Source organism: Dasypus novemcinctus, chromosome 18 (genome assembly GCF_030445035.2).
Source record: "Dasypus novemcinctus isolate mDasNov1 chromosome 18, mDasNov1.1.hap2, whole genome shotgun sequence".
In the NCBI taxonomy this organism is placed as follows: domain Eukaryota; kingdom Metazoa; phylum Chordata; class Mammalia; order Cingulata; family Dasypodidae; genus Dasypus; species Dasypus novemcinctus.
The window spans coordinates 10,303,575-10,315,739 of NC_080690.1; the positions used below are offsets into that span (position 1 = coordinate 10,303,575).

The 12,165-nt window shown below is 48.2% G+C and overlaps 1 protein-coding gene and 1 non-coding gene across 2 annotated transcripts in view; both read right to left on the minus strand.

Annotated features, from left to right (window-relative positions):
* WWOX (WW domain containing oxidoreductase) overlaps nucleotides 1–12,165 on the minus strand; it is a 995,490-nt gene that overhangs the window by 338,458 nt on the left and 644,867 nt on the right. The window lies entirely within an intron of this gene.
* Nucleotides 1,472–1,574, minus strand: LOC111760283 (U6 spliceosomal RNA). The gene has a single exon (XR_002794025.1). It is a non-coding gene; the product is annotated as a U6 spliceosomal RNA (small nuclear RNA).

A 12,165-nucleotide genomic window follows, 5' to 3' on the forward strand; every position in this document is an offset into this window, starting at 1 on the left:
TCATGTGTAGGGGTAAGGTGTTTTGCAAATCATTTTTGAAAGCTGTAGCTTTAAAAATAAATAAATAAAAGCTAAAATAATTAAAATAATCTTGTCCAGGCAAAAAGAAATTATAAGAATTGTTTTTTTAGATAGAAAGACCACCGTAATAATGAGAGGCAATGTTAGAAAATGAAAAAAAAAAAAAAAGAGGATTCTGAAATTAGATAAACTGGATTCAAAGCTACTTGTTAGCTAAGTGTCCTAAGGCTTCATTTTTGGAGCTTTATTTCCTCCTCTGTAGAATGGACACATTGACAAAACCTCTCAGAATCCCTAAAAGGACTTGAAAGTAGTGAAAATAAAGTTTGTAAAATACTTGGCACAGTGTCTAGCCCATAGTAGACCCTCAATAAATAAACCAGCCATTATGATGGTTCAGGCTAATGTGGTATGCATGCATGATTATTATAGTCATTATAATAAAAATGAATGCTTCATATCATATACTGCATAATATTTGGGTGTCTCGATAAACTAGGCTAATGGGTTAATGTATGCATAATCCTGAGGTTAGCAATCCTTTACGGTTTGTTATCTCCTTCTAGGCACAACTGCATGCAGAAATTCCCTCTGCAATATTCACAATCCTTAGTCTACCAAGAAGTCAGTGGAATGTTCAAGAATGGGACAAGGTTCCCAAGAAGCCCCGTCTCTAATTGCCACAAGGTAGACTGTACTTCCGAATCAGCAATCGCTGGGGTTTTCCATTTCTGAACCCTTGTTATATCTGCCAACCTTCATACGTTGTTTACAGACCTCCTGAGGATACACTTTTCTCATTTATTATGTTTCTTTGGATGGCAACCTATACACCTCTCAATAAATTTTGGTTTACCTAGGAGCTGACAGGCACTGAAATCTAGATTCAATTTGTGCCGATTTATGAGACACATGCACAACAACCCTGGAAACTTTCCTGTAGCTCACTTTATAAATGAATCCCTTATTTAAATATTCTGCAGACTTAGCACAGGGCAGCGTTCAGTGGGAATGCTGCTCCACGTCAGCCTTTTGGACCTCTCGGCATTTGCCAGCAGAGCACCCGGGCCCTGTTAACACAGCAGAGACGAAACAGATTTATAGGAAGAGCAAAGGGCTCATATCCCTTTGATATCCAGACCACAGCATCTTCAGTCTTACTGGGCTCCATAAACCTGCTAATTTCTCAAACATCCCTACATGAGGCATTTGTGCAAGTTGGAATCCAGGGTATGTGTGTAAGCAGCATTTTGATTTGCCTGTGGCTTCATTTGTTCCCTGATTCACTCTTTTTTTTTTTAGATTTTTTTTAAATTTAGTTTTTATTTTTAAAAGATACATACATCACACAAAATGTTACATAAAAATATAGAAGATTCCCATATGCCCCACTCCCCACATCCCCCACATTTCCCACTTCAACAATTTCTTTCATTACTGTGGTACATTCAAAAATATGGAACGCTTCACGAATTTGCGTCTCACCCTTGCGCAGGGACCATGCTCATCTTCTCTGCATCGTTCCAATTTTAGTATATGTGCTGCCGAAGCAAGTGCCTTGATTCAGTCTTCAGCTGAAATGTTCTGGGTGCCTGGGCAACTATTCAACCCTCTTAAACCTCGACTTTTCATCTGCAAAATGAGTATAATCATACCCACTTCCACAGAGGACACATCGAAGTAATAGTGTTCACTAAATTGCTATGAAAATGCCACGCACCCTACAAATGTTCCAGAGGGTTACACACACGCCCCAGCAAAACACAGGAGAGGCTCTGGGAAATCAGACGTGGGAGTGAGCCACCAAACGGGCTTATGACAAACACGTGCCCTCCTTGTACGTTCTAGGTATCGTCACCCACTTTCTTTCCTTAGAGAAAGCAGAATGGGAAGAGAACTAAGAGGCAGGGGAGGGGAAGGAGATGGGTAAGTCTTTAAGTAAAAGGGAGGATCACAGCCACCCGGGAGGAAGAAGCAGGTGCGGGAAAGCGTGTGAGTTGAGTCTCAGTGTAAAATGGGAGAGAGCACGCTGACCCTGGTGGGTTTGCTTTTTTCCATCCCACCACCGGTCAGGTGAAGATGCTCGTGGAAAACGACCACACTGTCCAAGAGCAGCAATTCCTCAAGGAAAGTTGCTGGCTTCCAGGGGGAAACACAAATAAATAAAATCAGTGAGTTCAAAAGTCACGGCTTTAATGATTCTAAATGGATGTGCTCTGTCTTTGGAAGACCTCTGGGGGGTATGGCTGAGGAAGTTCACGGTCCCCTCCCTGCCGGCTTCTTTGATCCCACTGCTACAGACTGCTTCTTTTGGGTCAGTCCGCTTTGCAATCACAGCCACTCCTGCGAGGCTACCATGGGGCCCAGCTTCTCACCAGCCAGGCGAGCACTGTGCCGGTCCAGACAGAAGGGATGGAGCATGGTCCCACACTTCCTGCTTTGCCAAGGGCTGAACCACCAAGCCAAGCAATTGTTAAGGAGAGCCAAAGAGGACTAAGCTGCAGACTGTGGTGGTTTAACATATGCCCACAAGTTCTTTCATATTCCTTCCTTCAAAAGGTAGAACTCAAGTGGTTGAGAGCCTGCTTCCCATGTATGAGGTCCTAGGTTTGACTCCTGATACCTCCTAAAAACCAAGCCAATGAAAACCCAACTCTCACTGGGGAGTGGATGTAACTCAGGGGTGGAGCTCCTGCTCCCTGTGCATGAAGTCCTAGGTTCAATCCCTGGTAGCTCCTTTAAAAAAAAAAGGTAGAGCCGAATTCCCCACTCCATAAGTATGGACTGTCTTTAAGTGATTTGCATCCAAGGAGTAAGATGTCACCCAAGTTACAGTGAGAGTATGTGACAGCCGAGTCTGGGGTAGGAAGGGCACTGCGGCTTCCTCCTTGCCCTCTCTCTGAGCTTGCAGCTGCCATATTGGGAGGACACTCAAGCACACTTGCCGAGGAACTGAAGCCTCCTGCCAGCAGCCCCGTGAGGGCGCCCATGGGGAAGTGATATCCTCCAGCCCCAGTCAAGCCTTCAGATGCTGGAAGCCCCAATCCAGCTGCAGCCTCCTGAGAAACCCAGAGCCAAAACCACCCAGCCCAGCAGCTCCCTCATTCCCGACCCACAGAAACGGTGAGATAATAAAAGTTTGGTTGTGGTCTTAAACCACTAAAGTGCTGATGTGATTTGTTAGGCACCGCATATTACAACTACAAAGATCTAGGAATGTGTGGGTGAATCTAGGTAAAGGAGAAAAAAAGGCAACAGAAACAGCAGGGAGATGTTTGGGAAACAAGATTACAGAGGGGCCAAGGATGTTAGGCCCTGCCACACAAGCCCCCACCTATGGCATTTTCTCGGAGGTTCCATCCGAGGACCCGGCTCTGAGTGCTACAAGCAGGTGTTCATTAAAAGCTGCTGGCTGTGATAGTACAAGTGGTATTTTTGCTGACATTTATTGAGTACCTAGTATGGACCAGGGCGAATCCTCTCAGCCCCCTACCAAAGAAGATAGCTTTATGATCACTGTTTGATAGAAGAGGGAAAATCCAAGGAGAAAAAGGGTGAGAGATCTGCCCGAAAGCTTCACCTCAGGAGCATGCAGCACACCTGCTAACTATGGAGGCCGACGACACCAGTGTCACAACTGGGAACAAGCACCAGAGGATTCTGGGGGGGGGGGGCACCGTCGGCTACTCAGAGTTACAGCATGAACGCAGGGTGAATTCCTCGAACACCCATTTTACTCACTGCTAAGCAAATTAAGACATCAGTTTCACATTAAAATGAAGACAGCTATTTCGAGCAGAATGCCCAGGAAGATATCATAGAGGTTCTTGAGGCTGGGGTCCCCCATGTGTATTTATTCTCTTCTAAGGAACAGCTGGCTCAGGCACAGCTTCCAGATGACAGAAGGAAGGCTGGAGAGAAGCTGGACAATAAAGGACCCCCAGTCCTCAGCCTCCAAATTCTGGGAGGTCCCCACTTCTCCAAGTACTTCCCAAAGCCAGGCTGTGGGAGCTGGAGGCCTGGGGGGCCTCGAGGAAAGCCCCTCCTCCGCTCAGACTTGACTCTCAAAATACCCCATCCTGTCCCTTCCTCTCACTAGGATTGTGATCACCGCTACATCATTAGTGCCCCCCAAAGAAAATGGCTAAACATGTTTGCAATGATTGCAGTGGCCTTTTTGATACATAATTGAAGAGGAGGCACCTGACCTGGCGGCTGCAGAGGGCGGGGATGGGGCCCCGGAGGAAGAGGATGCTCTGCGAGGGACAGACACGGTCATTTCCCATGGCAAGGAGGTAAGGAGCTCTCCCTCCCAGGGGGCCCCGAGCCACTCAGATGTTCTCTCCAATACACGCTGATGCTGTCCCACTCGGCCAAATCGACCTGAACAGCCCAGAAGGCTGTGCGGCCGCACCTGTCAGCCCCAATCGGGGCTGCAGAAATTTTGTTAGGAAAATAGATGTACCGAGATTCAATTTTTCGATTGTCTGAAGGCTTAATTTAGTGACCTTGGAGACTCTCTCCTAGAGGTGAAAGAAAGAAGACATTGGGGATGTGCTGGGCGGGGGACGGGACTTCCCTGGTAATGGGTAATTTGTTTACTCTAATTTTCAGCCTCTCTGGAAGCCATGAAAATAGTCGCAGGGGCTACAGCATTTTCTGAGCGAGAGAGACTCAGCCATGCGCTATTTTCTAAAGAGCAACTGGACGTTAAAATACGTATTTGTCTTAATGTGAAGAATTTTAAACACACACAAAAGGAGAGGACATAATATAATAACCCCACACACCTACTACCCAGATTAAAGAGTGACTGAGACGTGGACACTCCTCCCCCCTTCCTTCGTCGCCCTCCTTCCTTGATGCCTTCCCTTCTTCTTTTCCTTCGGTTGTCGTTCCTACCGCTGAAGCAAGCCCCAGACCTCGTGCCACGTCCCCTCTGCCTGCCGTGCCCTCAGATGGCACTCGGAGAGGCTGGCTGGACCCACCCGTCTTGCTTATTAGGAAGATGCTGGGGAGGCAGGGGTCTGGGACCGGGACTTGGCTTCTTGTTCCAAGAGTGGCTGTGGGGCTTTGGGCTAAACTCAACCTCTCTGTTTCCCAGACTGTTGGAGGGATTAAATGAAACCTGAGTGCAAATCCACAGGGACAGGTTTGTTTTTTTTTCAGTTTGTGCCCCTGTTGGTCCCAATTATCCGAGGTATCAATGAAGGCTGGGCTTCTGGAAAGTTTTCATGATCCAGGTCTGGCAAACTTTTTCTGTAAAGGGCCAGACAGTAAATGTTTTGGGTGGGCCAGGTGGTCCCCGTCGCACCTACACAGCATTGCTGCTGTAGCCGGAATGCGGCCCCAACGTGTAAACAATTAGGCTGAGCTGCGTTCCAATAAAACTTTATCCACAAAACAAAACAGGCAGGGTGCCGTCACTGGCTGCAGGAGGCGGGCTGCAGACTAGGCTTTCAGCCTGCAGGATTTCCATTCTCCGGCTACACATACTTTTCATGAGAGCGCCGTTAACTTGAGTCAGGGGAGACCTGACGTGGAATGGCAGTGGACTTGCCCTCTGCACTTCTCTCCAGAAGCAAACCCATCCCTGACTCCATCAAGCTCCAAGACCGTCTCCGAGCCTGCCCAGAGCCTTGCAGTAGCCTCTGTCCTTTGAGACCAGACCTAGGAGCAGGGGAAAGAGAGCTGAAGAAATAAGGAATTCAACCCCGTATTTACAATTCTTAGCTTTGTCCCTTAGCCAAGTTCCTTCACCTCTATGGGTCTTGATTTCTTTTTTTTTTTTAAAGATTTATTTTATTTATTTCTCCCCACCCCCGCCCCCCAGTTGTCTGTTCTTTTTGTCTATTTGCTGTGTGTTCTTCTTTGTCTGCTTCTGTTGTTGTCAACAGCATGGGAATATGTGTTTCTTTTTGTTGCGTCATCTTGTTGTGTCAGCTCTCTGTGTGTGCGGCACCATTCCTGGGCAGGCTGCTCCCTCCTTCGCGCTGGGCGGCTCTCCTTATGGGGCGCACTCCTTGCGCGTGGGGCTCCCCTACGCGGGGGACACCCCTGTGTGGCACGGCACTCCTTGCGCGCATCAGCACTGTGCGTGGGCCAGCTCCGCACGGGTCAAGGAGGCCCGGGGCTTGAACCACGGACCTCCCATGTGGTAGACGGACGTCCTAACCACTGGGCCAAGTCCGCTTCCCTTGATTTCTTCATCTGTGAAATGGGGAGAACAGCATCTCTGTTGGGGACTAAGTGACAGAGAGCATGTAGGATATGGAAATGCTGCCCAAGGGAGAGAGGCTTGAGCACGTCCATTGCTTGGTTTCAAATCCAGCTCTAAGCCCCAGATCGCTCATCTGTAAAAGAGAAATGGTATTTCTACCCAGTTTGTAGGGCTGGAGGTTTAAAGATCATATTGTAACAGCCATTACCGTTCCTTGTGTATAATTGACACACGATATAGTATCATAATTAATGAAGGGCTTAGTGCAGGGTCTGGCACATACATGAAAGATCATCTTATGTTTATTACTACTATGCAAGTACCTAACAGCCCTTGGCACTTAGTAGGCTCTTCAGAAATAGGATATATCGTGATTACTTAAATTATTATATACAATTATATATATACTTTTTTGTCTATATTTTTTTAATGTTACATTAAAAAAAGATGAGGTCCCCATATACCCCCCACCCCCCTCACCTCACTCCTCCCCCCATAACAACAACCTCCTCCATCATCAAGAGACATTCATTGCATTTGGTGAATACATCTCTGAGCACCACTGCACCTCATGGTCAATGGTCCACACTCTCCCACAGTCCACCCAGTGGGCCATGGGAGGACATACAATGGCCGGTAACTGTCCCTGCAGCACCACCCAGGACAACTCCAAGTCCCAAAAATGCCCCTACATCATATCTCTTCCTTCCACTCCCTACCCCTAGCAGCCACCATGGCTGCTGAATATCAGTAAGTCCACTCTAACCCATTCTCTATTACTCCATCCTGGGACCCTAGAATGGCTGTGTCCACTCCATATCTATATCAAGAGGGGGCTTAGATTCCACATGGATGGTGGATGCAATTCTCCTGCTTTCAGTTGTAGGCACTCTTGGCTCCCTGGTGTGGTGGTTGACCTTCTTCACCTCCATGTTAGCTGGCTGGGTAAGTCCAATAAACCAGAGTGTAGGAGTTGCAAGTCTGTATATATTAAGGGTAATTAAAAGTACTCAGGGGAAGAGAATTTGGCCCAATGGACAGGGTGTCCGCCTATCACAAGGGAGGTCCAAGGTTCAAACTCAGGGCCTCCTTGACCCATGTGGAGCTGGCCCATGCGCAGCTGGCCCATGCGCAGCGCTGATGCGCGCAAGGAGTGCCCCGCCATGCAGGGGTGTCCCCTGTGTAGGGGAGCCCCACGTGCAAAGAGTGTGACCCTAAGGAGAGCCGCCCAGCGCAAAAGAAAGTACAGCCTGCCTAAGAATGGCGCCACCCACACAGAGAGCTGATGCAGCAAGATGACGCAACAAAGAGACACAGATTCCCAGTGCTGCTGACAAGAATACAAGCAGACACTGTATATGACACAGCAAATAGACACAGAAAGCAGACAACTCAGGGGTGGGGGGAGAAGCTGGGAAGGGGAGAGAAATAAATAAAAAATAAAAAATCTTAAAAAAAAAAAAAAGTACCCAGAGCACTGCGGGCATATTGCCGACACCCATAAATGGGAGATGCAAACGATGACGGTGCTGCTATCTGAGCCTTGTACCTGGCAGGTGTTGCCTAAATGTTGGTCCCAACCCTTCTCCTCCCCCACCCCCTAGTTCCCTGCTCACCCCACCCCGCGCCCACACAGGAATGATTTCCTGTTTGACTCCCACAGGCCAGCCTGTCCCCTGCATTAGGCTTTTCTCCCAGGAGGCTGATCTTTCATTGTCATTGCCTTTGCCGCTTTGACAAGGAGCAGGAGCCAGGCCTTGGCATCCCCAGGCCCCGGGCCCCCAGTGGGGTGTTCAAATTAGATTAGCTGGCATCCCGCTTCCCTATTGTCACTTGCTACCTCTTGCATCCTTGGCAGGGGTGTCATTAAGGCCTCATGGCCCGAGGAGCTAATAGAGCCACCAGGGCTCCCAGTCGCCAATGCCTGCAGCAATTTGCACCTATTGACACCCAGCCGCTAATTCCCCTTCATGACCTGACAACTTGCACTGCCGCTGTCTGCCTCCGGGTTTGCTTCCGTGAGCCCAGCCCCTCCCTCTGATACAGCTGGCTCCTAACAAGGGGGCCTTGCCCGAAAACAACAACACTGGCTCGGTCAAACCATCTGGCCCTCCCCCCACCCACCCCCCCCCACCCCCGCTTCTCTTAGACTCATCCTCCCAGGTCCTCCCGTTCTTGGGGGCTATTTGCCAGAAAAGGGAGCCAGAGGCGCATCAAGGAGGAACGTGGAACACAGGGGGGCCTTTGAGATGAGACATCTGTCCCTGGAGCCAGACAGATGGGGTTCAAGCACCAGCTCCGTTACGGGCTCAGTGACTTGCTCTCACTGAACCCTGCTCTCCTCACCTGTAAAGTGGGGGTGGCCATCATGCTTCCCCTCCAAAGGCTGCTCTGAGGTCATTTGTGAGAGCTCTTGGCACAGAGCTCAGCTCAATAAATGTCTACTCTCGTTATTCTAGAAGACCAGCCGCTCAGCGATCCTCCCCTTCGCCCTTTCAGTTGATGCTGATGTGTTCTGCAGCTGGCGGAAGAGGGCAGATAAATCTGCTGCAGCCCCCACGGAAAGGCAGGCTGGGGTCCTGGAAGGACAGTGGTTTGGTGACCCAAGAGATCATGAGCAACTCCCGGACAGGGCCCCTTACCATGACCTCTTAGCTGCCCTTTCACCACCTGTCAGATGAGGCAGGGGTGGGGCGGGGGATCAAGGGAACCCGGCCGGCTTGTCCTAAAGCAGAATGGAAGTAGTGAACCTAAAAACTTAGCTCCACGTCTCGCCCAGAGTGGGTGCTCGATGATGACTGTGATGACTCCTGCCTCTCAAACAGAAGGGGAGACTGAGGCAGAGAGCAGCTCACCTCCTGCACCCCTGGCAGCTCCGGACGAGGGTGAGGCTATGAGGCACTCGCTTTGGGCAGAGGATTTCAGGGGGTGCCACAAACCAAGCAATATTTAATATATGCTAAAATGTTTTGGTAGACTATTTTAAAATAGCGAAACGAATGCAAAGGGACCCATGATGAACAAAACGGCAAAGTTTCTGATGAAGACAGGGTCCAATCCAGCAGGAGCATGTCCCCTAAATCCCTGTCCTGGTAAGACACAAATTTGTTTTCTGCCCCTCACTCCTATCAAGATCATCTGGATGATGCGGACCGGCTTGGCGGGGACCAGAGGGGGTCGTGGGTGGGGTGCAGCAGGAATTCCTCTGGGCTGAGAGGACATCTTTCTTTGCTGTCCCTTAATTAGGAAGGAGAAGATCCCCTGGGTTCCCCTGAGCCGCTAAGAACACAGGCAGGAGGCAGGACCTGCAGTGAGCAGGGGCTGCCCCGGAGCCGGTGCGGGAGGGAGCCACAGCCCGCCTGTGCTTGCATGGTGAACTTAGGACACTCGCTTGCCCTCCCTGAGCTTCAGTTTCCTCAACTGTAAAGTGGGGTTGTTAGGGGACTAACAAACCCTCTAATCTGTAGGGTTTGAAGGAGGTTAGAAAGAATGCACATGGCCCTCGGCTTATGGGGTCCCACAACTGCCCCTGTGGTAACTCTGCCATTATCACCACTCGAAACAAAAACAACCAATCCACACAAACTAAAGCAACCCCAAATTCTAATGGAAATGTCTTTTTCCCCCCACTTTGGTAATTGTAATTTTTTTTAAAATTTTATTTTATTTATTCATTTTTTAAAAAATATTACATTCAAAAAATATGAGGTCCCCATTCACCCCCACCGCCCCCACCCCACCACTCCCCCCACAGTAACACTCTCCCCCATCATCATGACACATCCATTGCATCTGATGAGTACATCTCTGGGCATCGCTGCACCCCATGGCCTGTGGTCCACACCATAGCCCACACTCTCCCACGTTCCATCCAGTGGGTCATGGGAGGACATACAATGTCTGGCAATTGTCCCTGCAGCACCACTCAGGACAACTCCAGAAATGTGTCTTTTCCTCCCTGTACCTGGCCTGTTCGGTTTGTACACAAAGTGCCTGGGACCTTAACCCACTCTGCTTATCTGCCATATAACAGGGGCTCCATAGGTACTGATGAAAAGAAAATAGTGTATGAATGAATGCATGAAAGAATGAATGATGACAAGAGAGTTCTAGATTCAATGGGCCAATCTTTAAAGAAGCAACTCCAGTCAATCAGCCAATCACGCGTTTGGGTCAATAAAATTTCATCATTGATAATTTTATTATTGTAAAAATTGCCCATTGGCAAAAGTAATTAAAAATCCCATGTGTCTATGTGTAGGCGTAGACTGTTGGAAAAATTAAAAGTTGTTTTTAATTTTATATGTTTTTAAAGATTGTTCAAACCTCAAATGGAAATTTGGAAAAAAAATTTAACCGTTATTCAAGGTTTCAATTAACAGAAGGTAAAATAAAGTAATGGGAAATGACAAAGCAAAATGTTGAATTTGAAGGCTGGAGAACTACAATGAAGAAGAATGGAAAGTTTGGAGCAGCCACAACTTTCCCTTCCGGAAAGAGCATGTCCAAGGCATTCCCTGGACATCCCCAACCATTTCCTACCTGCATGGGCTCAGCCATCCTTAAATGTACACATGCACGCAGATACGTGCAGACATTTCTAGAAACTCGCTGACCCGGGGGTAGATCTGTTTTGCCAAACGATGTGTCCTGCAGCCAAGGCCAGGCCCCTCGTAAACACTGGTCAAAAGGAACGAACATCTCTAGCAGCCGTTTGGGAGGATAGGATCAGTGACTGTCATCCCTTTCCCTGGCACCCAGACAAGTCGCAGCGGTGGCGTCTCTTTGGGAGGCAGTTGCCTCTCGTTTCACAGCGGGGTGGAGGGATGGAGTGGGGTTTTTTACTTTCTTGTGCCCACAAGCTGCTACACCACGACAGGATCATCAAACCCCTCCCCTGCCCAGCCGCCCGGCTGCACACAGCAAACAGCTGCGGCATGGGGACGGCATTTCCATACGGTGCCCACCGCGGCAGGACCTGCCACTGTCGCCACCCCGCGCTGTGAATGACCTCCGCGGCAGGCCTTGAAAGACCCAAGTACTAATTCACAGAACCACAAGCTCCATTTGAGATTTAATTTGAGATAACGAAGAGCTAACTGAAAGCGTATTCAAACTTCTAAGCACGCAATAAAAGGCCTTTCCCTGTCTTCCAAGTCCAATATGAGTCCAATATTTCTTTTTAACAGATTTATTCACAAATTTACAAACAAGATGGAAGTTTCCATTTGCTTTTTCCAGTTCCTTTGGCTTCATCGAGCCCCATCATGATGTTTCTTTTCAGTTACCTTTTTTCATCCCTCTTCTTCATTTACAAATGGCCGCACTTCAGAAGTTGCTTTTCAATTTGATTACCTCCTTGAAGAGAAAACGGGCTACCTCAGGAATCTCCCCAACATTTGCTTCCCTTGGATTCAACTTAAATATGCTAAGTGCCTGTTCAACGGTGATGTCCTACAAAAAGCTCCAGCCCTGCAAGGAGCTACGTAGGAGAAAAGGAATGAAGGATTGAAAACAATATGCCAACTTTTTAGAAGACTATGCATCATTGTTCTAGTAGATATCTAGATAGTGAAGATTTATTTTAAATATACTTAAAAATTCTACTTGGAGATGGGAATCGTAGCTGGTTCAAGTAGATTTCTAGATACTAAATAGTTTAATATTGAAAATTCGAGTTTGAGATGGGGCTGCTTTGCTTTCAGGTCAGAAGCCTGCATCTGGGATATTTTACTGAGCATCTATTTTGTGTTTGGCACTTTGCCAGGTAGGTCCTTTGCATGTTCTTAAAGACTCAGCCAGTTTTAGAATCAGAAAGACTTGGGCTTGAAACACTTTCCTTGAGTTTCTTTTTGTTACCTGTGAAAAGCCACACACCCAGATGCTTCAGGCAGATAACTTTAAAAGCTATAAACATATAGGGA